The sequence below is a fragment of the Mustela nivalis genome (assembly GCF_964662115.1).
Source record: "Mustela nivalis genome assembly, chromosome: 1".
Lineage (NCBI taxonomy): Eukaryota > Metazoa > Chordata > Mammalia > Carnivora > Mustelidae > Mustela > Mustela nivalis.
Window position 1 is genome coordinate 187,446,048 of NC_139020.1, and position 25,533 is coordinate 187,471,580.

Here is a 25,533-nt window from a genome sequence, read left to right on the forward strand (position 1 = left end):
CAGCAGTGTCCGTACATCCTTGGACGGCCTCGCATGTGGACAGCAGTTCCAGACAGCAGGAGTTTAGTGAGGACACAGTGCACAGACAGCCACTCTCCACACCTTTTGGTAGCGCAATTTTGTAACTGGTTTCAGCATTCATTAAAAAGTATCCAGGGTGGATGTATAGGAACAGGATTTTGCTCAAATGAGAACTGTTTTTTAGACTCAGGCTGTCTGAGGTCTGTGTCAGCACAGAATGATAACGAATGAGGTTAAACACAGAATATCTGACGTGACCTTCCTAAAAAATGGATTATTTTAACATTGCTTCTGTACAACCCCAGTTTCTCTCTGAGGTGACCCTATTTTTCTCAAAATCAGGTTATATGCGAGTTTGGGGAAGGTTTGGACTGTGGGGAACCAAGCTGTTTGACTTGAAATGTCATCCCGTTTTGAGGAAACATACTGGGGCCACGTTAGGGCATCCCTGTGCAAATGTCACACTGTCAGAATGTCTCCCCTGGGATTAGACTGGCCATGGTGCTTCCCAGTCCTGTCTTGCTGGTCAGACAAAGCCACTGCCTCCCCAGAGCCAGGGCGCTAACCCGGCCGGGGTCATGCTCCCTGAGATTCATGGAATTTGATTTGTCACAAACTCTCTGAATTTTAACATGCTAATTATTGGCTGATTGGTATGCAGCTCCTTAGATGTCACCTAATGATTTTCCAGAGCTCATACTCTTGGCAAATTTACTTTTCTGGTGCCTGGCAAATATGACAGCGTTGAACAGGTGTGGCGATGGTGTTTGGGGGTGTGTATGTGTACGTGTGTTTGTGTGGGTGTGTGTGTGGTGATACAAATGTAGGCTTCCATAAAGAGAGATCTTTTCATCTTAAGAAAGCTTAGAATACAAATTAAGAAAAGCGGAAAAAAGAAGAAAATAAACAAAACTAACCCTAACTTAAGAATTTTCAATTCTACGGGATGCCTGGGTGGCTCAGTGGGTTAAGCTGCTGCCTTCGGCTCAGGTCATGATCCTGAGGTCCTCGGATCGAGACCCGCACTGGGCTCCTTGCTTGGCGGGGAGCCTCCCTCCCTCTCCGCCTCTGCCTGCCTCTCTGCCTGCTTGTGTGCTTTCTCTCTCTCTTTCTGACAAATAAATAAATAAAATCTTAAAAAAAATTTTTTTTTCCAATTCTAGAGGTGCCTGGCTGGCTCAGTTTTGTGGAGCATATGGCTCTTGATCTCGGGGTGATGAGTTCAAGCCCCACACTGGGTGTGGGTGTAGAGATTACATAAAAATTAAAAAAAAAATCTTAAAAAGAAAAAAGAATTTTCAATTTTAATAGTAAAGCAAACTTACAATATTCCTTTATTAAGCAAATTTTGTTGAAAATATGTTATGTGCTAGATACTGTTCTAAATGATGTGGATTCAGTGCAGAACAAGATAGATGTTGTCTGTATCTTTGTTGAATTTAGGCTCTAGTGGAAGGATTTCCACATATATTTTGAGATTATTGATTCATTTTCTAGGTGAAGTACAAAACTAAGAATTATTCTAATTACCCCTCTGAACTCTAAATATATTAGAGTTTCACAAATTCTGACTTAGAAATTCTATTAGAAATATATACATATAAATTGAAGTAAGACTTCTAGGAATGTATCTGAGAAATGTCAAGTTTCTAGTGTCTTTGCTGCTGTTTCTTGTGAACATTTAAATCAGTATGAAGATTTGAAAATAATTCCATGTGTTTAAAATAATTCATTTATCATCAGGTCGTTTAACCAGGGCTATGTTTTCCAGCTGCCTGGTTTTCACCGATATGTAGAAAAAGGTTTAAGAATCTTCTCTTGGTTGAAAATTGGCTATCATTTGAAAGGAAGTTGCAATAATTTGTTGGCAGTAACAGCTCACTGAACGTAGCATAAGAAGCAAGACGAGGGCCGAATTTATTCAGTGTCTTCATTCTTGTGTCTTGTCTTCATTCCCGGGTGAACAGACTTCTTTCCCAGGTATGTAGATAATTGTTAAAGACTTAAAGGTCAATAACCAATTCTTTAATGTGGCAGTGAAGTCAGGTGAGGTCTGCAGAATGCAATGAAGGGAAATCACTCAGGTCCAGGCAGGGCTGTGTTAAGTCAAGTGTAGTTGGATGATTCCCAGAGAGAGGTTTCAGTTGGGAGAAGATGAATCGCAAAGGAAGTTTCTGTATTTGAGAATGATGTTTGTTTAAATTCAGGCTGGTTTTTAAGGGAGCTGGGGGCTGGGTAATGGAGTGAGGGGGTTGGGGCTGGCAAAGATTTTCTAGGAGGCTCTGAAAAACCACCAAGAAAAACCAGAGTGTTATTGGCCTGTACTGCTCTGCCTCCATGTTTTTGTCTTTCAGAAGCCGCTGAAGCCCAAGTCTATTTGGACTGATTTAAATCTAATCTGTCTTGCAGGAGGTCATATGAAGGTTACAGAGTCTGTGTGCTGCAGAACAAAATGGAGATGAGCTAGGCTTGAGGGGAATGGGAGGTCGTGTACCACCTTCCTGCTGCAGATGAAAAGGTTTCGTGGCCTGTAGAAGTTTGAGTCCTTGGAATTTTGGGTCAAGGCAAACAGGGGAAAGGGAGGACTACTTTGAGTGGCTCTTCCTGACTTTTGTCTAGAGATAATGTACTTTGGGCATTGCAACCAGAGTGGGTTTTTTTTTGTTTGTTTGTTTGTTGTTGTTTTGTTTGTTTGTTTTTTAAAGATTTTAAACAGAGAGGCACACAGCAAAAGAGGGAACATAGGTAAGGGGAGTGAGAGAGGGAGATTCAGGCTTCCCGCGGAGCAGGGAGCCCGATCTGATGTGTGGCTCAATCCTAGGACTCTGGGACCATGACCTGAGCCAAAGGCAGATGCTTAACAACTGAGCCACTCAGGTGCCCCAGAAACCAGAGTTTTTTTTAATCCTGATCTGCTCCTGTTTTGGGTATGTAGCACACCCATGTGGAAAATGCTTGGGCACCAGAGAGATGTACATGAAGGCTATAGAATCCAAGTGCACTTGTCTGCTCAACGCGTATTTACTGAAGGACTATTTGATATAGGTATAGAATCTGGGGTTCACAATGCATGGGCTGGTGTGGTTGGTTTGCACAATAAAGACCATAGATCTTAAAGAGTTTGGACACTAATCAAGGTGATAAACATGTACACAGGAGAAAATAATTAAAGGCAATACCATGCATGCCAGTCACAAGTCATTATATGATCAAGGTGAGCCCTATTTGGTGAGTAGTTTTCTATACTTTCCCATTCCAACTCCCTTTATATTTTAGATGTATTTCTTATAAACATCATAAAGCAAGGCTTAAAAAAAGCCATTTTAAAAAATTATTCTAATAGGTGTCTTTAATCCATTCACTCTGATTTCTCATATATTTGAACTTACTTTAAATATTTTCTTTTGTATTTTCTACTCATTTATGCTTTCCTTTGTTTCTTGCCTGCTTCCATTCCAATATGCTATGGAGAATTGGCTGAGTTTTCTGTTCTTTATATTGTTCCCTAAGTTGGTTTGGACATCCCTATTATTTTGCTGATTACTCTTATGTGTTTTTAAATTGTGAAATATACCATACATACAAAATAATTTTTGGAAGTGTATAATTGTATTGTATTCTATTATAATACAATATATATCCTTGGCCAAGAAATAAAACATGACCATATTCCAGAATCTTCCCCAATCATTAGATTCCCTTGCTTTTTTTTTTTTTAACCGTTTTGCTACTTATGTGTTATATTCTAAAACAAGATGGTATTTTTACCTTTTTGAACATGTTGTATATAATGGAATGATACTTATAGTCTTCTGTGACTTGCTTGTTGTTTTATATCATATTTTTGAGAGGCACAGATGTTGATGTATGTGACGGTGTTCATTGATTTTTCAAAGCTGTATAATACCTCATTGTAAGACTGTAAAAATGTATGTATTCATTGTACTGTTGATAGGTGTTTGGGTTGTTTTCAGTATTTCTTGGTAGTCTAGCAATGAGGCTCTAAACATTTTTGTATGCATCTTTGTGAGCATGTATGCAAGGGTATCTTTGACTATATACAATGAGAAAGAAATGCTGGTTATGCTTAACAAGTTAGTCAGTAACTTTAATGCATATCTTTAACAGTTTGATCAGTGTCTGTCTCTTCCTTCTAAGCAATTTATTCCCCTCCCTTATTCCATATAATTGGAACTAACAACTAATTTCACCTTATTTGGAAACCCTAAAAATTGGTCATTACTGTTATTGTTGGATTTTACAACCAAGGCTTAGTAATTATTACTTAATACCCATTATTCATTATTAAATTTACTAGATTTACCATCATGCTTGCTAATGTCTTTATTTCCGATTGCTTTTTGCTGCTCATTCCTTCCATCTGGGGTCAATTCCTTTTTATTCAAGTATGCCTTTTAGTATTTCTTTTAGCAAAACTACTATGAGCAGAAAACAATTCTTGTCCCTCCCTTGAAAAATGTCCTTATTTCTCTGTCATTTTTGAATGATAATTTGTTTAGCATGGCTATAGAATTTTTGTTGAACTTTTTTTCCCCTTAGTACTTTGAACATGTAATTTCATTGCTGTCTTGCTTTTATTTTTGCTGATGACAAGTTGTTTTGTAAGGAGTCTGTTTTTTCTCTCTGGTTGACTTTAAGGCTTTCTATCTCCTGGTATTTTGTGGTTTCTTTCTGATGTATCTACCTGTGGATTTGCTTTTATTTATCTTGCTGAGGTCTCGGTGTGCTTTTTTCATGAGGATTCATGTCTTATTCTAGAAAATTTACATTCATTATATTTTCACATTTGTCTTTTCCTTTTCTTTGAGCTTGGCTATTTGGGTATATATGTACTTAAATTATCACCATATTTTTTTCTTTTTTCTTTCTTTCTTTCTTTCTTTTTTTTTAAATTAACACGTAATGTATTATTTGCCCCAGGGATTTAGGTCTGTGAATTATCAGACTTATACATTTTACAGCACTCACCATAACAGATGCCCTCCCCAAAGTCCATAACCCGGCCACCCTATCCCCCCCCCCCACCCTCCCAGCAACCCTCAGTTTGTCTCGTGAGATTAAGAGTCTCTTATGGTTTGTCTCCCTCCTGATCCCATCTTGTTTCATTTTTCCCTGCCTGCCCCCCAAAACCCCTTGCCCTGCCTCTCAAATTCCTCATATCAGAGAGATCATATGATAATTGTCGTTCTCTGATTGACCAGTTGCACTCAGCATAATACCCTCTACTTCCATCCACGTAGTTTGTTGCAAATGGCAAGATTTCATTTCATTTGGTGGCTGCATAGTATTCCATTGTATATATATACCACATCTTCTTTATCCGTTCATCTGTTGATGGATAGCTAGATTCTTTCCATAGTTTGGCTATTGTGGACATTGTTGCTATAAACATTGGAGTGTAGGTGCCCCTTTGGATCACTACACTTTTATCTTTAGGGTAAATACCCAGTAGTGCAATTGCTGGGTTGTAGGGTAGCTCTATTTTCAACTTTTTGAGGAACCTCCATACTGTTTACCAGAGTGGCTGTACCAGCTTGCATTCCCACCAACAGTGTAGGAGGGTTCCCCTTCCCCCATATCCTTGCCAACATCTGTCTTATCCTGATTTGTTACTTTTAGTCATTCTGACTGGTGTGAGGTGGTATCTCACTGTGGTTTTGATTTGTATTTCCCTGATGCCGAGTGATGTTGAGCACTTTTTCATGTGTCTCTTGGCCATTTGGATGTCTTCTTTGCAGAAATATCTGTTCATGTCCTCTGCCCATTTCTTGATTGGATTATTTGTCCTTTGGGTGTTGAGTTTGATTAAGTTCTTTCTAGATTTTGGATATTAGCGCTTTATTTGATATGTCATTTGCGAATATCTTCTCCCATTCTGTTAGTTCTCTTTTGGTTTTGTTGACTGTTTCCTTTGCTGTGCAAAAGCTTTTGATCTTGATGAAGTCCCAGTAGTTCGTTTTTGCCCTTGCTTCTTTTGCCTTTGGCAGTGTTTCTAGGAAGAAGTTGCTGTGGCTGAGGTCAGAGTTTGCTGCCTGTGTTCTCCTCAAGGATTTTGATGGATTCGTCTCACATTGAGGTCTTTCCTCCATTTTGAGTCTATTTTTGTGTGTGGTGTAAGGAAATGGTCCAGTTTCATTTTTCTGCGTGTGGCTGTCCAATTTTCCCAACACCATTTTTTGAAGAGACTGTCTTTTTTCCACTGGACATTCTTTCTTGCTTTGTTGAAGATTAGTTGACCATAGAGTGGAGAGTCCATTTCTGGGCTCTCTCTTTTGTTCCATTGATCTATGTGTCTGTTTTTGTGCCAGTACCATACTGTCTTAATGATTACAGCTCTGTAACAGAGCTTAGTCTGGCATTGTGATGCTACCAACTTTGGTTTTCTTTTTCAACATTCCTCTGGCTATTTGGAATCTTTTCTGGTTCCATGTAGATTTTAGGATAATTTATTCCATTTCTTTGAAAAAAAATGGATGGGATTTTGATAGGGATTGCATTAGATGTATAGATTGTTTTAGGTAGCATAGACATTTTCACAGTATTTGTTCTTTCAATCTATGAGTATGGAACTTTTTTCCATTTCTTTGTGTCTTCCTCAGTTTCTTTCATGAGTCCTTTATAGTTTTCTGAGTACGGATTCTTTGCCTCTTCGGTTAGGCTTATTCCTAGGTATCCTGTGGTTTTGGATGCCATTGTAAATGGGATCTACTCCTTAATTTCTCTTTCTTCCGTCTTGCTGTTGGTGTATAGAAATGCAGCTAATTTCTGTGCATTGATTTTATATACTGCCACTTTACTGAATTCCTGTATGACTTCTAGAAGATTTGGAGTGGAGTGTTTTGGGTTTTCCACATAAAGTATCATATCATCTGCAAAGAGTGAGAGTTTGACTTCTTTGCTGATTTGGATACCTTTTATTCCTTTTTGTTGTCTGATTGCTGAGGCTAGGATTTCTAGTACTATGTTGAATAGCAGTGGTGATAGTAGACATCCCTGCCATTTTCCTGACCTTAGGGGAAAAGCTCTTAGCTCTGATATTCATTGTGGGTTTTTCATAGATGGTTTTGATGATATTGAGGTGTGTACTCTCTATGCCTACACTGTGAAGAGTTTTGATCAAGAAAGGATGCTGTACTTTGTCAAATGCTTTTTCAGCCTCTATTGAGAGTATCATACAGTTCTTGTTCTTTCTTTTATTAATGTATTATATCACACAGATTGATTTGTTAATGTTGAACCAACCTTGCAGCCCTGGAATAAATCCCACTTGTTTGAGGTGCATAATCCTTTTAATGTACTTTTGGATCCTATTGGCTAGTATTTTGGTGAGAATTTTCGCATCCGTGTTCATCAAGGATGTTGGTCTATAATTCTCCTTTTTGATGGGGTCTTTGTTGGGATCAAGGTAATGCTGGCCTCATAAAATGAGTTTGGAAGTTTTCCTTCCATTTCTTTTTTTTTGGGAACAGTTTCAGCAGAGTAGGTATTAATTCTTCTTTAAATGGTAGAATTCCCATGGGAAGCCATCTGTCCCTGGACTCTTGTTTGTTGGTAGATTTTTTGATGACTGTTTCAATCTCCTTACTGGATATGGATCTGTTCAGGTTTTCTATTTCTTCCTGGTTCAGTTTTGGTAGTTTACATTTCTCCAGGAATGCATCCATTTCTTCCAGACTGTCAAATTTGCTGGCATAGAGTTGCTCATAATATGTTCTTACAATTATTAATATTTCTTTGGTGTTGGTTGTGATCTCTCCTCTTTCATTCGTGATTTTATTAATTTGGGTCCTTTCTCTTTTCTTTTTGATAAGTCTGGCCAGGGGTTTATCAATCCTATTAATTATTTCAAAGAACCCCTCCTAGTTTCCTTGATTTGTTCTACTGTTCTTCTGGTTTCTAATTCATTGATTTCTGCTCTGGTCTTTATTATTTCTCTTCTCCTGCTGGGTTTAGGCTTTCTTTGCTGTTCTCTCTCCAGCCCCTTTAGGTGTAGGGTTAGGTTGTGTACCTAAGACCTTTCTTATTTCTGAGAAAGTCTTGTATCACTATATTCTTTCCTCTCAGGACTGCCTTTGCTGTGTCCCAAAGATTTTGAACAGTTGTGTTTTCATTTGTTTCCATGAATTTTTTCAATTTTTCTTTAATTTCCTGGTTGACCCATTCAGTTGTGTTTTCATTTGTTTCCATGAATTTTTTCAATTTTTCTTTAATTTCCTGGTTGACCCATTCATTCTTTAGCCTCCATGTATTTGGGTTTTTTCCAACTTTCCTCTTGTAATTAAGTTCCAGCTTCAGAGCATTGTGGTCTAAAATATGCAGGGAATGATCCCAATCTTTTGGTACCAGTTGAGACCTGATTTGTGACCCAGGATGTGATTTATTCTGGAGAATGTTCCAAGTGCACTGGAGAAGAATGTGTATTCTGTTATTTTGGGATGGAATGTTTTCAATATATCTGTGAGGGCCATCTGGTCCAATGTGTCATTTAAAGCCTTTATTTCCTTGCTGATCTTTTGTTTAGATGATCTGTCCATTTCAGTAAGAGGGGTGTTAAGTCTCCTACAGTTATTATTGTCAATATGTTTCTTTGATTTTGTTATTTACTGGTTTATATAATTGACTTCTCCCCTGTAGGGGCATAGATACTTAAAATTGTTAGACCTTTTTGTTGGGCATACTCTTTAAGTATGGTATAGTGTCCTTCCTCATCTCTTATTATAGTCTTCTGTTTAAAATCTAATTTGTCTGATATAAGGATTGCCACCCCAGCTTTCTTTTGATGTCCATTAGCATGGTAAATTGTTTTCCATCCTCTCACTTTGAATCTGGAGGTGTCTTTGGATCTAAAATGAGTCTTTTGCAGACAGCATATTGATGGGTCTTGTTTTTTTATCCATTCTCATACCCTGTGTCTTTTGATTGGGGCAGTTAGCCCATTTACATTTAAGGTAACTATTGAAAGCTATGAATTTAGTGCCATTGTAAAGCATGTAAGGTGACTGTTACTGTATATTATCTCTGTTCCTTTCTGGTCTGTTACTTTTAGGCTCTCTCTTTGCTTAGTGGACCCCTTTCAATATTTCCCGGAGGGCTGTTTTGGTGTTTGCAAAATCTTTTAATTTTTATTTGTCATGGAAGCTTTTTATCTCTCCTTCTATTTTCAATGACAGCCTATCTGAATATGGTATTCTTGGCTGTATATTTTTCTCATTTAGTACTCTGAATATATCATGCCAGTTCTTTTTGGCCTGTTAGGTCTCTGTTGTTAGGTTTGCTACAAATCTAATATTTTTACCATTGTATGTTACAGACTTCTTTTCTGAGCTACTTTTGGGATTTTCTCTTTGTAACTGAGACTTGTAAATTTTACTATTAGATGATGGGGTGTGGACTTATTTTTATTTATTTTAAGGGGATTCTCTGTGCTTCCTGGATTTTGATTCTTATTCCATTCAAATTAGGGAAATTCTCTACTATAATTTGCTCCAATATACCTTCTGTCCCCCTCTCTCTTTCTTCTTCTGGGATCCCAATTATTCTAATAGTAATTCATCTTACGGTATCACTTATCTCTCAAATTCTCCCCTTGTGGTCCAGTAGTTGTTTGTCTCTCTTTTGCTCAGCTTCTTTAATTCTCCATCATTTGGTTTTTTATATTACTAATTGACTCTTCTGCCTCATTTATTCTAGCAGTTAGAACCTCCATTTTTGGTTGCACCTTATTAATAGCTTTTTAAATTTCAACTTGGTTAGACTTTAGTTCTTTTATTTTCTAGAAAGGGCTTTTATTTCTCCAGAAAAGGATTCTCTAATATCTTAAATGCTTTTTTCAAGCCCAGCTAGCACCTTGATAATTGTCATTCTGCACTCTAGTTCTGACATATTACTAATGTCCGTTATGATTAGGTCCTTAGCTGTCGGTACTACCTCTTGTTCTTTTTTTGTGGAGAGTTTTTCTGCCTTGTCATTTTATCCAGGTAAGAATAGTTGAATGAGAGAACAAAATACTAAAAGGGTAGCAATGACTCCAGAAAAAGATATACTTGCCAAATCAGAAGAGACCCTAAACTGGGGGGAGAAAATTGGGGGGGGGATATATATTATACTGGTGAGTAGAACAGAGCTGCACACTTGATTTGGGGTGTATTTTGGTCTGTAAGAAGAAACTACCTCCTGAAATTTTAAAGAAAGAAAAACTTAGATATATACAAAAATAAGGGTAAACACAATGAAGGGTGGAATATGACTGTAAAGATGAAAATTTCAAAAGATTCTAAAAAAGGAATTGATATGAAGTTGGTTGAAAAAAGAAAAAAAAAAAGAGAGGAAAGAATGTAATCAGGCTGGAGACAGTAAGAAAACCATCCGCTAGATTTAGGGTATATTTTGATCTATTAGAAGAAATTGTAAACCATAATTTTAAAGAAAAAAAAAACCCCTATATCTATATAAGAAATAAGGTTAAATACAATGAAGGGATAAAATATGAGTATAACAATGAAAAGTAAAGAAGATTTTTAAAAAGGTATTATTAATAAGATAAAATAGTTAAAAACCATTAAAATTGGAAAGAGGTAAAGTTTAAAAAGTAGAATAAGAAAAAAATAAATTAAAAAAAATTTTAACTTTGAAAGACTAAAAGATCATGGGAAAAAAGCCATGAATTCTATGTGTTGCTTTCCCCTAGCTCTAGAGTTCTGCAGTTCTCATTGATCAGTGAATTTGGTCTTGGCTGGATGTTCTTGCTGATCTTCTGTGGGAGGGGTCTGTGGCAGTGATTCTGAAATGTCTTTGCCCCAGGCAGAATTGCACCACCCTTGCCAGGGGCCAGGCTAAATAATCTGCTTGTGTTCACTCTTGGAGCTTTTGTTCTCTGAATGCTTTCTGTACAGTTTTGGAGGCGGAGAATGAAAATGGCGGCCTCCCAATCTCCGGCCACATAGGAGCCAAGAGTTTGGGACCCCACTTCTCAGTGCGCCCTCAGAGAAAAGCAGTCAATCCTTCCTATCTCCCTGGTCTCTGGTCATACTCTGTGCTCACCAGACCTGTGACTGAGCATTTCTGTCTCTGGTGCATGGCCCCGTTTGGAGTCTCCAAAGCCAGCAGGTTCCTGGTGTGCACTCCCATGCTGCTGGAGGAGGAAGGAGGGGGTCTGCCCGGATCTGCTGCTTGTAGGGTCCCTGCTCGAAGAGCAGTGGCCCATGTGTGCCTTGGATCACGGTTTAAGGTAACCCTGAGCTGAAAGCCCACTGCTTCGCTCCATCTTTGCAGCTGACTTTCCCACTCTGATACCTGGGAGATCTGCTGCATTCAGACACCCCTGGTCCTTTTGTGTCCCTGCGGGTCCTGAGACCACACTGTCTCTGCAAGGGCTCCACTTCCCGCTTAGCCTTTGGAGCAGCATCCCTCAGTGGAGCAGACTTCTTAAAAAGTTACGATTTTTTGCTCCACTACTCTCTCACTTGCCGGGAGCCAGCTCCTCCTTCCACGGTCTATCTTCCTGTGGCTTCAGATTCACTTCTCTGCACATCCTACCTTCTGCAACGTGGTTGATTTTCTGTTCCTAGAATTGCTGCCCTTCTTCTCTTCTATCTCCTGTTGAGTTTGTAGGTATTCAGAATGGTTTGATAACTAGCTGAACTCCTGGGACCTGATGATAACTTGGTCTTCTACTTCTCCACCATCTTGGTCCTTCCAAATTATTACCATATTTTGCTTAGTTAGCATTTCTGTGTGTTTAAATTGGAAGGGCATACAGGTCGGTCTCTGTTTTCAGACCATAAGTCTCATATTTTATAAAAATGCAGTATTATACTATTTTATGTAGTTTTCCCCAAATTGTGTTTATCCCAGGTTATTTTTCTCCCAACACCATTGAAATCCATATAACAGGGGGAAGGGAAAATTTCTAATTTTTCATGGAGAGGCTTTATCTCATGCATTAATATTCTAGGATTTATATCACAGCCCAGAAGTCTAGTCTTGGGTCTTTAGTGGCCAGGCATCAGCAGTAATGGTTTCTTTGGTAAGGACTGAAGTGGGTACTTAGAACATGGAAGGAAAAGAAAAAGAACCATGGGAAAAACCATGGATTAGTTGGCTATTCCCAGCTACTGCACTATTATGAGATGTTAGGACCTAGACAAGAGTGACAGAAAGAGGGATATCCCAAGTAGTTTTGACCTTATGGTGTCACCATATGAGTAATGATGTACTGATATTCTATCAGCCCCTTGAAATATTAGTGTGACATAAATACTATTTCCTTGGAAGGACCATGTGCCTCGTAGAAAGGGAATGGGCTCCCCCATGTAAAACTTTTTCAGAGAAATGGAAATAGAGTGTGCAGAAAGAAGTTAAGAACATAAAATGCTCGGTCAGAGTGAGTGTGCTGTGCAGCGTTTACCAGAATTGTGTCTCTGCACTTTATTGGCCATTCCCATGCTGTTGAGGTGCTCATACCCCAAAAGATTTCACTATCCATCTGACCAGGGTGTCTGACTAAATTCTGGCCTGATGTGTGTGCTGTCTGCACTTGATGACAGTCTTTTTTTGGCCTTTTGTGAGGGATGTATGAGGCCCCGGTTACTTGGCCAGTGCCACAGACAATGGCATATGGAAATTCTCCTTAGAGACATGGAGAAGAAACGTTTGGTGTTTTACTCACAGATAACACCCTACTTTTGTTTTTATCTCTTTGCAGCTTTGAAGCTCAGAGAAGAAGAAAAATCCATTGAGAACAGTCTGTAAAGGTAAGTGTATTTATTACATGGCCTTGACAAACATTGCCTTTACAACATTGATTTTTCTTTTATTCAGAGATTTAAACACTCGGATTAAAGATACAGCTGACAGGACAACTTCCTTAACCACCTGCTTGTCCCCCTCTTAGGCAAAAGTGCTGAGCAATAGTTAGCAGAGAGCAGGAGGAAATAAAATGATGTGCTGAGGGTAGCCAAATGCAATTGTATGCTTGCTGACTTTTGCTTTCTTCTCAGCAGTTAAGACATTCCAATGGAGCTCAGTTTACTAAGATTAATGCTAGCTGGAAAAAGAATGCACTCGTACCACTTCTAGTCGATGGTTAAATAAAACCAGCTGGCCAAATAAAGCATTTAAACTAAAATGCAGAGTGGCATTTGAATTGGGTTGGATGAAATTTATCATGGAAGTCAGTTGTGCAGTTGCGTGGAGAAGCTAGTTTTGTAGAAAGGAGAAAGCCAGCCAGTTTGGTGTAGCTAATTTCATTCTGCCCAGTCTCCGTGGACCCTAAGTGAGTTACAGGAAATGAACTTCCAAGTTCGAAGCAATGGGAAAAGTACCCATTGGCTTTCTGTGAAACATTACAATTGTGTTGGTTTTTACATGGAAAAATGTAATTGTTTCCTCTTTGCTAGGTATATTTATAAGCATACCGCTGTACAGCATTGTTCTTTGATTCATTGTTTAATTTCTGTTCTGCATGAAGTATTTTAATTTAAAGAATTCATTCTGGGGAATTACAGGGCTGCAGTTTCATCAAGAGTCTTTGGTGGCCAGGGTGAAATATGCCATAATTTAACATTTGTTTTCATCATCAATTATGTTTTTGACAATTTTAGGGTTTTTTTCCTGTCGTTTTTATTACAGCAATCATGACCGTGACCACTTAAGTTAAAGTCGAAAAGCCATTTTGATTTACCTTATATTTTAAGTTATTCCTAACTTTATGACAAATGTACTTCTGGGGCTGAATTTTTAATGTTTGTTTTGAGGGGGAAAAGATTTTTGCAGAGAAATTGGAGAAAACCTCTTTTGAATGATCAAAACATGAGGTATAAAAGCACCATTTGGAGGTTCTGCTTTGGAATGACTAAACTCTGGTGCATGAAGGATGGTTGGCATGGAATTTTTCTCTAATGGTTTTCAGGCATATAACTTACACACCTCTGGACCACTGAGCCACATCTTGGAGTAAAGCGGTACTTGATGGCATCTTAGAAATAAATTCTCATAAATTATTGGGGCTGGTGATGATGTGGCAAGCTTCAGAACCTTGCAGTCTTTAGGTACCGTTATGATGCTCCCATTTCTCATTGGAGAATGTTTTCACGCAGCACAGACCCTTTCCTCTGCTCTCAATGAATATCCTTTGTTAAATTGGTATTTTGGAGTCAGACATGGATTCAGTCCTGGATTGACTTTTATTAACTGTTGGACCATGGGCAACTTATTTACCCACTGTGTCTCGGTTTCCTAGTTCATGAAATGGAGGTAGTAATATTGTTTTCCTCATAAGGCTGTTGTGAAGGTTAAATGAATTATTAGGTATTAAAGGCTTGGAACAGGTCCTGGCCCCCGACAAATGCTCAGTATGTGTTAGTTGCTGCTGCTCTTGTTAATATTACTGTCATCATCATTATCATCAAATCAGCATCCTTCTGAATTGATTCATTAGACATTTTGAGAAGTCTGTGCTCTTTGGAAACTTCAGGATAATGTTTACAAAATGAGCATGTCAGTACTAAAGAAGGACAAATTCTGCTTTGTCTTTAGGAATCAGAGGAAAAGATAGCTTTCAGATAAAGTGAGAAGTGAGGCCTCTGGAAGTAAGAAGTTGTCAAGGTGAAGTTTTGTAGGCATCAGGGTAAATGCTTTCTTTGGCTGTGTGTAGACAATTATTAGTTAATAGAGTCTTCAGAAATTAATGATCTAACTGCTAGTTAGTTAGGTTCTTAAGGAATTTTTGAAGAAAGTCTTGGCAAGTGTAGAGGACTTGTCCTCCTTTCCCTTTCTTTCCCTGTCTTGTATCTGTTTTCCCTTCCTAACAGCACTTTGATTCCTTTTTGGGTGGTTAGATGAGTGGAACTGTATCCAGAGGCCATACCCAGCGGCCTATACTCGGCCTAGGGGTGGGTGCATGGTCACTAGCTTGATTAAGTGGGTGTTCATGTGCAGTTTCAGTTTTGAGCTAGAGGATTCTCCTTTCTCCCAGTGGGCATTTTGCTCTGAACATACCTACTGTGGGACTACCTTAGCAGTTTTTATTCTTTAGTCTCCATGTCTGTCTTGGCAAATGATGGTTGCTAAGCCTTATTTTCCAGTGGAAAATTAGGCTTATTTTCCATGATTCCCCCAGCCCCTAGTCTTCTTCGAATAATCCTCCTCAAATTAGCCAACTGGCTTCAGTCTTGGAACCACAGGAGCTGAAGTAATAGTTGACGCAATAAGGAGCTAGATAATAAACGGGCTATGTTTAGAGGTTTACAATTAAAATATCATTCATAGGGACGCCTGGGTGGCTCAGTTGGTTAAGCAGCTGCCTTCGGCTCAGGTCATGATCCCAGCGTCCTGGGATTGAGTCCAACATCAGGCTCCTTGCTCAGCAGGGAGCCTGCTTCTCCCTCTGCCTCTGCCTGCCATTCTGTCTGCCTGTGCTCGCTCTCTCCCCCTCTCTCTCTGATAAATAAATAAAATCTAAAAAAAAAAAAAAAATCATTCATTACTTCCTTCCATCATGTGTAAGTACCTGAACGTTTTGTAGTGGGTTATAAAAGGTGCAGAGTTCTTAATTTAGTGTTTTAAAAGTGGGCCGTTTTGCTGGACTTCTCATGACTCCTGTGTTTGGTAGAGAGAAGTCACTTCTGGCTACTTCTCTAAGTTCTCAAAGGGTGTGTGTGTGTGTGTGTGTGTGTGTGTGTGTGTGTGTGTCGGGGGAGAGCTGGAAATGGCAAGAGAAGCAGAGAGATCTTCGCTGCAGTTTTTGGGGCCCTGGGCTGGGGATTGTGAAGGGACCGTGATTTCCTTCCCCCTACTCCACCCCCCCAAACAAAACTCATTACGTATTTTTCTGCTTTTCCCTGAATCTTTATTCTTCTTTTGAACACTTGCCTTGCCCTACTGAACACCTTCTTTTCAACGACGTGTACAGTGTGATTGAAAACTCAATTATTTTGGTCTCTGGCCTTCCTTGTGGTTTCTCGAGAATGGAATGGGCAAGTGCACTCTGTTTCCCCTTGTGTCTTGTTTGCTTACTACTTCTGTGTTCTGTGCAGTGCCTAGAACAAAGTTGGTTAATGATTTTTTCACAGGAACATCAATTTTGCACTCCTACTGTGAATAAGTAGCATGAGTGCCTTGTATGGTGGAAAGAGACTTACCTGACATGTTAGGAAACATGGTTTCTAGTTTGGGCGCTGCTGTTGGTAGCTTTATGATCCTGGGCAAAATACCCAACTTTTCTTAAGGTCTCAGCTGTAAAATCAGAATAACCTTTGCCCAGTCTTCTGCATCGAGGTGTTCTGAGGTTGACATAAACGTAATGTGTGTGAGAATGCTTAGCCAGTTGTCAGGTGCTGGCATAGCATCAGTGAATGATGGTGATGCTGATGACGATGATGCCATTTATGTTGAACAGATTGAAAAATCAAGGGATTTTTTTTTTTTTTTAATATAAGGCCAAGTAGAAAAGGGACATAAATTTAAAAACCAAAAATAAAAATAAAACTCTATCTAGTACTTGTGCTGGACATTCTGTCCTTGCTCCTCTGAGCCCCGGGAGGCTACCCTCTCTTGTCAGCATTCCCTGGTCTACCTTGCTCTCCAGCACTGGGTGAAAAGCCGAGAATGTGAGTTTGGAGTATTATTCCCTACCTTCCGTGCAGCTCTGTGGTTGGCAGTGGCTATATCCCTCAAGGAGGGCTGCGGGTGCCGGGGACATAGTAAATGGTTATGGTAAACTTTCAGCGTCTGGGCATTTTGGTGGTACAGTTGGAAGGATTCTATCAATCAGTTTTTAAAAAGCAAGTTTTGGTGAATTGAAAAACCTTATGGTAACCCTAGTATATAAAGACATCCAATATTATACATGTTTTGAATTATCTTTTAAAATTCACCTTTATTTTTGTCAAAGCAACCTATCTACCTTGTTTGAATAGAACTGCACTAAACAGCAAATACTGAAAAACTGCAACACCTACCCCCTCCTCCTGCATTTCTCCTACCCTTCCAGCCCACACCCCACAATTGGCAGCTTTCAACTCTGATACTTCCGGTGTTTATCTGTTGCCAAAAATGTGCTTATGCTGGGTTTTATTTCCCTGCTGTATTGATTTTAACAATAGTTCTTTGACAGTCCCCACAACCCCCTAACATAATTATATCACAATTTTTGCTTAAATCAAAATTTAACACTTAAATTATCACATTGGTCTGATTGGTAATGTGTTCTTTAATGTGGAACTCTTGGCCTTCCTTGTAATTAACATAGGCTTTCAAAATTTTCTTTCCTAGGCACCTACCTTATGAGGTGTAGGCAGTAATAGCATTTCCATTTTATAGATGTGTAAATTGAGTCTTGAGGCTGAAGTATTTTGCCCAGAGTCACACAGCTAGTAACCACCAGCCAGTCTCTCTAGGGGAAGTCTGCATTCTTAATCATGACGTTGTTTGCAAACACTGTCACTTCAGCTGTTATCCTAATGGCTCTGTTAAAGCAAAGCAACACTTTAGGTCTATCTTTCAGGTTCAGAATCAGTAGATCTGAGAAGGGTACCAATGTAGAAAGCTCCACAGTTGATTCCATTGATCAGCAGGGTCTGAGACCTTCTGTTCTATATCCTGTCATTACCTGTAATCACCATCCTCACCATCATCATCATCAACAGCATCACCACCACCTCCGTCAGCAGCAACAGAGGACAGTCTTGTGTTCTGTCACTAAGTTGAAATCCTGGTTTTAAAATTACAGTTAATTTTTCTTTTTTTAAGGTAATAGGACTTGCAGGAATATATTGAATATATTAAGTTTGGTGGGTGCACAGAGGAACTGTGCCCTGTAGACGTGGACAAGGGTATGTTTTCACCTCAGTTTGTTGTTACTTTATCTGGTTTAAAAAAAAAAAAAAGGCAATAAGAACATTGTCTCTGTATTAACCCTGACCTTAAAGGGACTCATTTTTTTTTTTTTTTTTCTGAGTCCCCTAAAATGACATCTAGGGGGAATACAAAGCTCAAGTAAAAGAGAAACTTTGATGTCTTTGTTCTGTTTGATTTTCACCCCCTTCCTCCCATGCTTGTGGCATTTCTTGTTTATCAGGCAGGAGAGAAGCAGTAAAATTTGGCCTGCGGTTTTCTCATCCCTAGGTGTGAAATTATTTCAGAACTATAATAATAATACTTTGCATTTCTATAGTCCTTTTATTTGAAGATCTAAAAGTATTCTGTTGGTGTTAATAGAGCTTCCCAGCACCCTCTGAAGTAGGTAAGTATTATTAGAGAAGATTTCCTCCAAGAATATTTTCACTTCATATCCCATGTGTGACTTGAAAATGCTCTTGTATTGTTTGGGAATCTCAACTATTTTAAAGTGCCGTGCATATAGGGCACTTGTTTTCCTTATATTTGGTCTTCATTAATTCCCAGCTATTAAGGGAAATAGAGTCCTTTTCCCATGAATAGGTGTGGCACTATCTAGCGAGAATTAAAATAAAAGTGTTCTGTTACTGGCTTTTAGTTGAATGTTTTTGAAAATATTCACTGATGTTCACCCACCATGGAACTATCTTACAGTTAATTTTTCTTTTTTTAAGGTAATAGGACTTGCAGGAATATATTGAATAACTAGTGGGAGTTTGACTTGGTAATGTGTCCTTAGGGAGCTCATGACGTGTCAAGCCAATTAAAAAGACAAACTGAGTTTGCATTCTGATTTAAAGGCTTAATTTTGAAAAATTGCTTTAAATGTTGCATACCTGAATTTTAATCATGCAGACCTTCCTACTTGGTTATTATTATTAATTTTTTTTTCTCATAATGTTGTGAAGTTTCATCTTTGTGGTGCTCGGAGTGTCACTGATGCAGCATGTCTGCCATAGGATGTGTGAGTAGCAAGAATTTCCCGTCTCCTCCAAGGACCTTCTAGCCAGACTAAAAATCAAATTGATGTGAGACAGATTAACAGGAGAGAAGCACATTTGATTTAATACATGTGGAGAATCCATGTATGTGTTGAAACTCTGAAGATAGTCAGGCCGGATGAGATTATATGAATTAAGGAGAAGAAGGTAGGGCTTGGGAGTTTAAAGTGGAGGAATTGTAATTCACAGGGAGATGAAAAAGAGTAAATATTCGGTAACCAGATGTTTGCTGGACCTCCCAGAAAGAGTGGGTCAAAGAGAGGACTTTGCGGATACAGGCCTTGTTAGGTTCCTCCCTGTCTACGAGGTAAAGAGATTTCTCAAACCTTCTGGGTTTTGATTGCTTTTTAACTGAAAATAATTTTCATGTTAAAATGGTCCATCTTGGGGCTGCCTGCCCTTGGTCCCTACAAACAGAACATTCAAGAAAAGGACCTCTGTTCCTTAGTCCATGCTGGTCACCCTGAGAGTTTCCTCATCCATGCAGTTTTGGGTGGCCCTCTAGTTCTCTCCAAAGGAAGTTGGGCTCTTTTTCATTTCAGGGATTTAGTATTTATGTTCCCAGAATCTCCTCATCATCCCCATCAAAAGTCCTATGACCTCCCTAGAGATCTGCCTGGGAATAGGGTTCTAGCCTTCACTACCTTAAGAAACTAGAAAACCTCTAGTTTCTCGCTGCTAGTATTCCACCTAAACAAGAATGAGGGAAACAGATGGTTTTAAACAACACAGTCCAAACTTGGTTTTATCCCTGTCCTTTTTGCTAGTGTCTAGCACATTCCCTTCCATGAAAGAAGAATCCTTAGTAGGGGGCCAGATTTTGTGTGTGTGTGTGTGGGGGGGGGTTGTTAGAGATTGCCTTCTAGTACTTTCTACACTTGGACAAAGGGAATGCAATCTCTGTTGAAGTTCTTAAGATAAGAGGGGAATATACAGGAGGGATAACAAAATGCACAACTTGGTATCGTTAAAATATGCTGCCCAACACTGAGACAAGGAGACGCATGAGCATTTGTGCTGTGCTTTATGACTGTCATGATGGAGACAGTGTCGGAGGATCACATGGTTAATTCTTTTTCCTGGCATTTCAGTTGTCTTCCTTTTAGGGAGAAATTCACTGAAGACCCATCATCTGTAGATTTGGAGGAATGTGGGCAGAACCATGAATCTTGGCACCATTTTCTCCTGTCTTTTGCTCAAAGGAGGTCACATAAATTTGTTGCTAATTATGTGAAGATAGATTTATCAGTGAAGATGCTTTTGGCTGCAAATAATTAGAAAGTCAATTCAAAATAGTTTGAACAATAAGGGAATTAAAAAAAAAAAATCTTCCTACCCTCTCCATGTCTACCTGCTGAGCCCCATGGATGTCATGATTGATGGGAAGGCATTATAGAACCCGGGCTTTGAATGTCTGGAATCCAACCTTAATCCACTTTTCCCTGGTGCCAAGCAACTGGGGACCCACCAGGGTGCCTTTGATGGTTGTCACTGTGCAGCAGAGAGAGGATTTTGAGCTCTAAGCTGTTGACAGATTGCTAAGTATTGTCAATTATTTTGTGAATTTCTCTACCAGCTTATATTTGAACACAGAATAAAAGCTATCAGAATAAGGAAAATGAATTATCTTAAGGAACAAGATATCCCAAGGGGGCAGCTCCGGGTTATGGTAATATGGTGGCTCAACACTGTCATTGAACTCTTCATTTCTTGCTTTTTACCTCTGCCATTTTCACTGTTTTGACTTGGTCCTCAGACTGGCTGTTTTAGGGATTCTAAAATGGCTTATTCATTCTGGGGAGTCACCTGGACATGTGGTAGCATCCATTGGCATTAGAGACTATTTATTCTTTTTATTCCTTTTTAAAAACAAGAGACCTTTCCTGTAACTCCTCTAGCAGGCTTCTTGTGAGGTTACGTTTGGCTGATTGCAACCACATACTCCTTTCTAAATCAGACACTGGTACAGGGGATGGATGACCTTGCTTGGCTTAGGTTGGTGCTTTCCAATCTAAATTTCTTCTTGTCAGGGTATATTGAGAACATGATAACATTTGGTCAGCATGTTTGGTAACTAGGGGGGCTGCTTACATCTGGAGGTGTTGTGTGTGTGTGTGTGATGGGGGTGTGACTGAGGGCTCTCACAGTCTTGACCCTGTTCTGCCCAGCTGCCTTAGGGGCCAAATAGATGGTATCTGAGCAGCTGTATCCCATTCTCTGCTTTAAGCTAATCAGGACTTACCCCTGAGTTGGGTTAATCTCACCTTCCCTAGTACATGGCTTTGTGGATGGAGGACAGTCCAATAAGATTGAGGTTTTACTTTCAAGGCACAAGAAGGTGTGGATGGCTGTTGGATAGGCCCTCAGTGGTGTCTGCTGTGTGGATATTTCTTGTTTTTGCATATATACCTAATCTCCTTCTTTGAATCATTAGTTCTTTATAGAGAAAGGACCAAGTTTTGCAAACGTTAACTGCTCAGTGATTATTTGTATATTGAATGAATGAATATGTATTAATTTACTTGACTAACTAATGCTTTCAACACCACTGACCTCCTGAAATGTGCCAGGAGGTCAAGAAACTCTTGATGATTTTACATCTAGGGAAGGAGACAGATCACAACTATTTAAAGAACAATACATATATAATTAAAAGTTAAGTCTTACTGCAACAGAAGGCAAAACAGAGCAGACCTCTTCATATGCAGTGGTCTGTGTGGGCTTGAGTTTATGACATTTTAGCTGAGATCTGAAGGAAGGGTGGTGGGGGGGAATCAGCCATGCAGACAGGGGAAAGAGGGTTCATAGTTTTTCACCCTTCTACTAACTAGCCCTTGGTTCAGAATCACTTGTTTTTAAGAAACAAACCAAAACAGAGACAAAAACAACAAAAGATGGCATTTGCTCTAAGACAACCAGCTAGCTTATGATTTGAGGACAGATTGGACTGAGGCTTCTGAGACATTGGACCAGGAAGTGGTTAACCCCCTGGCGCAGGAGCGGTAAACGGATAAACCACCCTAACTCTCAGTGGCTCCATCCTAAAGCACAGTGACTGACTCGGACTGCACATCCTCTCCAGCCACTTCTCCCTGCATACTTGCTGCTCTGCTCTGTGTGGCCGGTTCACCTTGACTATCCCTGCTGCTCCCTCATCCCTTTTATGGGGTGGGCAGAGACTGATAGGAATCACTTCAGCTTCTCTTCCCTGGGAGCAAGTATCTGAGGAGCTTGAGCTAGGTCAAGTGCTCGCACTTGCTGGAGTCAGCTTTGGTCTGGGCCCAAGGCCTCCTTATTTCTATTTAATCCCATGACTGGGAGAGATTCTCTGACAAGGTGCTGTATAGGGCAGGTGGATGGGTTAATCCCCTTGTTAAATGCTGTTTTTCAGGTTTTCTAACTTAAACAACTCTGGGAGGGCCCCAGTGATGTAAATAATTTATTTATTACCTGAATTACTTAGTTGAACACTGATGCCTATTGCTGGGCAGGGCACACAGTGGGTGCTTACCAAGCGGTTAGTGATGGTGAGAATAGCAGAGTGGACCATGAGATCTGGTAGTTCTTTCTTAATGGTGCAGGTCAATTATTTTACTTTGAATGGAATACTTCTCTGTTTTGCAGATGAAAAACTTTTTTTGTAAATGCCAGTCTGTATCTTTAAACTTTATTCACATTACAAAAAGAATACACTTGCATTTTAGTTTATTTGGGAAATGGATCCCTAAAAGAGAAGAAAGTTGAGATTGTTGGAGATCCTACTGCCCGGAGACGACCACTTATGGCATTTCGGGGTCTTTCTTTTCAGTTCGTTTTCTTTGTAGATAGACTTAAAAAAAAAAAAAAAAAAAAAGGTATGTACTGCTTTTTCCCCTAAAAAAATGATAAGTATTGCTTCTTAAATTTGCATGGTGAACATTACAAATTCTTCTACTACGCCCTCATTAAGTGTGGCCCTGGATTCTGCCATGGGGATGTAGCCTATGGAAGCCGGTGTATAGATTGGGAAATCACATCTGTCACTGAATGTGCTTCTTAGGCTGGGATGGATTGGAATGCTGACCCTGAGGTTGTGTGGCTGTGCAGATACTGAGCGGTGATCGTTGAAGTTGGTCAGAAATTAAGTTTCTGTGATAATGATCACTCTTGTCCCCCAGGCCACCACTTTCCAGAGGGTGATTTGCATGAAGCTCATTTTCTGTTTTGCAGGGAGGAGACTCAGCTTGAGCATCCCTGTCAGGAAAATAATCAGCATCCCCCTCAGGGTTCCAGGAAGCTTCTTTGCGGCTCAGGTCAGGGTGGCCCTGCAGACAGCACTTGCTTCTCCCGATAAAGCAAATGTAAGCATGCCAAATTGCTTTGCTCCAGCTTAACCCTACTCCAGAATGAATCCATAAATGCTACAAAAGGAAAGCTTATGAACATATGCTACACAGAACTCAGAAAGCGTCCTGCCTACTTAATCCTTTTCCTACTTCAGGGGGAAAAAAAAATGTCTGTTTATACTTGAACTGAGAATTGAGGGATCACAAAAATGGAGATTGGATGCCTTGCTAGAAATCACCAGTTGTGTTTTCTCATTTCCCTTAGAGCCATGGGTTGATTTTTCAATACAGCTGTGTCAGTGGGGAAATGTACCGCTCTCTCTAGAGTTTTTAGACTCACTCCCAGTTGTGTGACTGTGTCTAAATGCCTTTTGAGGAAATGCAGGTTTGCCTTGTTTAAATACAGAGTGTTCATTACGGTGGATTCTGAGGACCGGAGGCTGTCTCTTCATGTCATTATCTCCGCCCTCCCCGACTATGACTCCCCGTTTAGATTATTGCAGATGGCGAAAGGCACTTCTCCACCTCGTGTTCTTGGAGCAGTTCTTCCGTGGAGAGCTGCATGGAAATTACACTAGATGTGCACTAGCTCAGAGGTTCAGGAACACACCCTGGCACTTACCGGGCACATTCATCCTTCTGGTTCAAGATGATTCCCCTGCAAAACAGTTCATCTTTTTTCTTGCAGGCATATTTGCTTGCAGACACCCACAGAAGCTTTCTGGCAAGCTTTCCGGTCCCAAAGCAACTCAGATTTTTTTGATCCTGCTCTGCTTGCCATGGGCCTCCCCACACTAGAGCTCTGGAGGAGACCAGCAGGTCGGCTTCACTCTCTTTCCCTTGCACAGAAGTGGATGCTATGTTTCTGCCTGTGTCTTATTTAATGTATGTCTGTATCTTCCGGCTCTCTCGGGCTAGGGGTCTACAGGGCCATCCGGTTTGACACCAAAGGCACTATCTGTGTATAGCCAGTCATAATGAATAACTGTAAACACGATTAGATGCCTGCCCGAAGGGGGTGTTAGCCGAGAGGTGTGTGAATCTGCTTGGAGGGGCAACAGCTGAGATGTCAGAGTAGTTTACCATCTCCTGGGTAGAGGCATCGGGAGAGTGTTCTCTGTCTGGAAAATATTACAGGCATCAGATCCTAACCTTCCCCTCCTGCGGCTGCAGGTGCTCATCCTTCTGATTTAGAAAGGAGGGATGCTGTCTGGGCATTGTAAGTGTAGGGGATTCAGAGGAAGAAAGAAGTGAAACATGCAGGGGGCTTCACGATGGGAGTGAACTGTGGCCATCCTCAACCCAGGATACATTTGGTAAGGTGTGTTTATGAAGACTGTACATGATGCTGTTCCTGTGTATGCCAGTGGGACCTGCTAATCTGCTCCATTTTCTGTGAGCATTAAAAACTTCATACTCTGATACTGGTGTTAAAAAAAACAAAAATTCAACCAAGTAAATAAAAAAAATCTAATTGGCTTTATTAAACCATTCAAGAATTGGGCAGCCTCCCAGCTGTCAATGTGAGGGGAGCTCCAAAGGGCTACCAACGGTGAAGGAAAGGATTTTGAAGGTAGAGAGGTGCGGGGAGGGGGAAGGAAATCATTAGCAAAGAATTCATTGTTTTAGGTGAGGTTGCCCTCCTAAGGGGAATGGAAGGGGTCTGTCAGTAACCTTTCTGGTGCTGACCAGGAAATTCCCACATTGACTGAGTAAAGGTTATGTTCTCTGGACGTTGAAACTGCAGTTAGGTTAGTTATTAAGTCATGGTTTACTGACTTGGGGCCTTAACCTAAGTGATGCCATTTGAAGCCTGTGGTTTTGTTTTCAACACTGGCAAACCAGAGAGGTATCAGGGCAGTGAATGAAAGCATGTGGGTGTTACACTGTAACAAGACATGAAACCGTTATGCCAGTTGATAGTTTATCTTGGTATTGTGATCTGGTTCAAAAATGTTGCCAGCATCTTTGGCTTACCATATACTCTGGGCAATGTGGTAGTCAATTTTCTTTAACTCTCTGATTTAATTTTTATCACTACTCATGGGGCAGATGTTTTTCTTCAGAATTTAACAGATGAGGGAACCGAAGTTCAGAGAAGTTAACTAACTTTACCAAGATTTCACAGCTTGTAAGAAGGGGGCGCTGAGAAGAGAGAATACAGCAGATCCTTGTTCAGCTAGGGCAATGGAAGGGGAACTTATTTCTCCAAAAGGTGTACTGATGGGATTTTTGCTACATTTCTTGATATTTTTGGACAGGTTGGGATA

The 25,533-nt window shown here is 40.0% G+C and overlaps 1 protein-coding gene across 10 annotated transcripts in view; it reads left to right on the plus strand.

Moving 5' to 3' along the window:
* The window catches only part of FHIT (fragile histidine triad diadenosine triphosphatase), a 1,429,687-nt gene that overhangs the window by 26,930 nt on the left and 1,377,224 nt on the right, over positions 1–25,533 (plus strand). For 7 of the 10 annotated variants that reach the window (XM_082727539.1, XM_082727542.1, XM_082727540.1 and 4 more), the window contains one exon: positions 12,746–12,794. The gene's annotated coding sequence lies outside the window, so the exon portion shown is untranslated. Of the gene's footprint in view, positions 1–1,949; positions 2,002–12,745; positions 12,795–23,259; positions 23,279–25,533 lie in introns of those variants that run through there. The other 3 variants (XM_082727534.1, XM_082727537.1, XM_082727543.1) reach the window with 3 other exon arrangements.